Source organism: Medicago sativa, chromosome 1 (assembly GCF_051527215.1).
Source record: "Medicago sativa cultivar Bolivia chromosome 1, Bolivia_mono, whole genome shotgun sequence".
NCBI classification, from domain to species: Eukaryota; Viridiplantae; Streptophyta; class Magnoliopsida; order Fabales; family Fabaceae; genus Medicago; species Medicago sativa.
In genome coordinates, this window is record NC_140749.1 from 53715315 (window position 1) to 53719685 (window position 4371).

The window sequence follows — 4371 nt, forward strand, 5'->3', positions numbered from 1 at the left end:
CGTGCCAAAAGGTGGCCGGTGAACTAAGCAAGTAGAAGTGTGAGTCCTCCGGGAATGTAAGACATGTTAAGAAGGAACGTTTCGACAATATCGGTTAAGATGTAAGCAATACTTCATGTACCCGTAAGTGAAGAAGTTGGATATATATATCTAAGCAAGACCAAAAGTTTCGGTAAGAGTTGTTGTTGGAACGGGTTTATGATATTCTGGAATGTCAGAACAAGGCTACAAGATAGTAACAGGTCGACATATGTTGATAGAGTCAGCAGGCTCTCGGGAATAGTATTATATGAATGATGTTAAGGACATGTATGTTTGGAAAGTTGCGTAAGTGGCAACGTAATGAGGTAAGCTAATCGTAGTGGAGGAAGTTAAGGATTCAAGAGAAAGTTTTATGTTATCAGGATTAAGGCATTGATTTTCGACGTGCCAAGAATTGTATCGAAAAAGGTTGATGTTGCCATGCATATGTTATAGAATATTTCACGATGATAGGAATGAATGATGTGCATTGTATACTTGAGAATAAGAATTTCATGCAAAGAATGTTTTCTGAAAAATAGAGTTGAAGAAGCTCACCAATAGCAAGCCTGGGACAAAACTTTTCGTTTTTATGAAACCTACCAGTTCGTTCCTATGGTTTGCAATGACTATTGGGGAGATGTCTTCACAATAATCTTTTATGTCACGAAAATCTTTTATGACATCAAGTAATGAATGCATATCATACCCTAAGATTTCCAAGGAAAAAGGCATCGGCAACCATCAACGAAATCGATACGGTTTAGGGTAGCTTTGGAAGTTAATGTGTTAAGTGTAACGCCCCGTTTTTCAGCACCAAAAATTGTGTCATTTTTTTTTAAAAGAATGAAAGAGAAAAGTGTTAAACCTTATTAAACACATGTTATAGATTTTTATTACAAAATAAATTAAAGTTTCCTTTTCGAAATAGAGGTCAGAGTTATATAGAGCTTTGTAAGACAAAAGAATATTTACAAGACACAATTACATCCCTACGCAGAGGGAGAATTTCCTATCAAAAGTATTCACTAAAATAAAAAGGACTCTTCAACTGATCTCTAACTCTATAATACATAAAGCTGGGTACTTGACCCACCAATGCTATCAAGCTTAAGGCTTTCTACCTACCAACTATGCGAGTGGTCTTGAGTACTTTACCGGTGATAGTGACCCGTCCTGAGGCCAGGTCAAATCCCTAGGACGTAGTAGTCAAGCAATTAAGGAGCTGAACTCCGTCGCCTCCGATGGAAGCGTCTCGAGAACCCATGGTGCCGTCATAATCTATGTCATATAGCCCACACATCCACTGAAAGGGTCACCATTTCCGAAAATAACAAATATAAAGATAACATGAACAGAGAAAGTATTATACAAGGATTAAAGATCGCATTTTAACCCTTGTATGGGAACAAGTAGAAAAATAAGATTAATACAAAATTTATTATGACTCGACTCCTAATGCAGTGCCTATATGTCAATGCATATGTTCCGGAATTAATACACCTCCGCAGAGGGTCGTGGCCACGCCACTAAGGAGATGAGTATCTACTCATCTATCAGACTCGATGATCCACTACGGGATAAGGTGGTTTTAAAACGCACCCCGTGCCACCTCTCCGGTGTGCACCTCGTGACTCCTCTCTGGTGGTCACGTAATTATGAATGCATGGACATAATGTTTTTCAATAGGTATATGGACTTCTAGTCACATGTTACAACTTAACTATACCATATTTGATCTTTCTCATGCATACATTTATTCATTCATTCACTTTGGAATTTACACAATGTTAAACACGTATGAAAAATGAGCAATTATACACAACAAATTAACATGTATAAGTATATCTAAAAAGTGGATAGGTGCCCTTACCTCGACTAGCTTTGTATCCAAACAAATTTGACCTTGTCCCTTTTATTTCTGTCCCAATAGCATTCACAAAGGTGATATTCCCAATTTTGTTCTCACACCAATAGCCCTCCAATTAAATGTTTTTATTTATTTTATTACTCATTTCTCCAAACTCTCACTCAAACTTTCTCACAATCTCACTTATCTCTCAAAGTTCAAGACACCGAAAATTAAGATAAGGGAAAAGAAACCAAAGCAAATGGAGAGAGATGATCAGAACTAATAGATAGCAGAAAGATACGACCCGGACTTGAGAGAGAGCAAGAAAATACGATTGACAATTTTCTACCCAAGAGACCGTAATTTTAAAGATTAAGAATAACATCAAGGTTTATTACGATTATTATTTTATTAAGGTACGAGTTAAAACTTTTAGAAGTTTATCTTTTTCTAAAATTAACTAACACTTCAAAATAATATTTTAACAAGAAAACCTTATTCTAAACCAACCTTGAGTTATAATAATTCTTAACGTTTTTATCTCTAAATTCCTACGAAAAGTTCAACGGAGTGTCTCATATGTTTTTACGTCGTTTCACAAACTTCTTTAATTCCATTAAAACTTAAACGTGCAACTAAAATTATCAACAACTTCATGAATATTATTTTTCCTAGTTGTTTAATTAAATAAGTTCATCCTTTAGTCATTTATTTATTCTTATTTTAAAGGACCGGGTACACATAATAAAACAATTATTTTTCTTAAAACACTGCCTTGAGAAAAATAAATCTAGCCGGTATAAATTTTTATTCTAATGTTCTCATCCTAAAATTAATAGTATCTTTAATTTCTAATAACTATTTATTTTAGTGACTAACTAACTCATTGGTTTTGGACTAAAAGTAGTGACAGAGGTATAATTTTAAGTTCTAAATTAAAGTCTTATTCCAGTTTTAGTTAACTAGGAATTACTAAATTAATGTAATTAAAACCATAACACTAATTACTAAATTAATGTAATTAAAACCATAACACTAAAAGACTAATTTTCTTTTAACGCAAAATAAATGACTTTTGCAATGGTTTTATAATAGAGTTTCGAAGACAAGAGAAATGTGGAAAGTCCACCAAAACGATGAAGTTGGCAGCAGCTACAGAGACAGCAGCGCGGCCCCCTTAGACTGGCGGAACACTTCTTGTGGTGCAAATAGTTTTAACGAGGAGGTGAAAATAACAACATAGAACTACATCACAGAATACAACAAAAGAGATATGAAGAAGGTGCGGTTATAAGGGTTTAACACACAAACCAACATCCTTACATTTTCCGGCATGGAGGTGATGTTTTCCGGCACGGTAATCGCTAAAGCAAGATCATCATATCATAATTTTTCTTCGTGGGTTTTGTAGGGAATATGAAGGAAAGTATTTTCATGGTGATGGTTTGAAGAAAATCAAAACTTCATAGGTCCATAACCAACTTAGTGTAATTAGAAAATTGTGGAAAAATAAAAGGAAAATCGAATCAGTAGATTCATTGGGTAGTTAGAAAAGATTAAACTTTTGTTTTTGCTCTTAAACTTCTTAAAAAAGGGACAAGAGTACTTGGGTGATTTCCGTAAAAAATATAAGGCATACAGTGGTAAGTTTGTAAAGGCATACATATATTTTTAATTAAGGTTAAGTGTAGAAATTCAATTTTTGAATCAATTCCAATTTAGAGTTTATTGAAATTCAAAGAACTAAAGGTTTATGAGTTTTCAATATGATTACTCCTTTAAATCAAAATTATCAAAGATTTGTTTTAGAAATCTCTAGACACAACAATATGATTATTCAAATATGTGTTCCAAATCACATGGCATGAATCAAAGCAAAACAAGAAAAATGGAATTTTCACCTTTTGTGGTGTATGTGATTCAAAAATAATCGAGCATGGCCTAGTTTCCATAGTCAGGATCATTAGTTCTTCATGAAATTCTGGGGATAGATCTTTATATGTTAGAGAAGCTTATGTCTAAAATTGAGTTGACAAATTCCAAGTATTTAAAGAGTTAAACTAGTTCATGCTTATGATTCTTTACCCATCTTGTGAGAATAGAAATCAAAATGAAGGAAAGGGTAGAGGTTTCATGAGTGATTAACTAGAGAGAAGAAAGAAGAGAGGAGGAAGAAAGAAGAAGAGAAACGTGAAAGAAAGAAAAAGAAGAAAGAAGAGAGAAGTTGAAGATAGGGAAGAGAGGGAGAGAGCCGTGACAAAAGAAAGAAAAATGAAGTGAGAGGATGAAGTGAAATGTTTGTTCTTATGGATTAGATATATATAATAATATAAGTGCCTCTCAAAATAAATAAATAACATAAGTAAATAGATATATATCATGAAGGTGCCGTGTGAGAAAAGGAAGAGGATAAGTGGGAGAAGATATTTTCTTTCTCAGCAAGGAAAAATCTTCATTAGACTATACTAGTTACATTTGGTTCTTCTTCGAGAAAATTT

The 4371-nt window shown here is 33.7% G+C and overlaps 1 long non-coding RNA gene across 1 annotated transcript; it reads right to left on the reverse strand.

Annotated features, from left to right (window-relative positions):
- Positions 1–935: 935 nt before the first annotated feature.
- LOC146955362 (uncharacterized) lies at positions 936–4164 on the reverse strand. Its single transcript, XR_015016600.1, has 2 exons — positions 1895–4164; positions 936–1302 (listed from the first exon to the last, which is right to left on the reverse strand). It is a non-coding gene; the product is annotated as an uncharacterized LOC146955362 (long non-coding RNA).
- Positions 4165–4371: the final 207 nt, after the last annotated feature.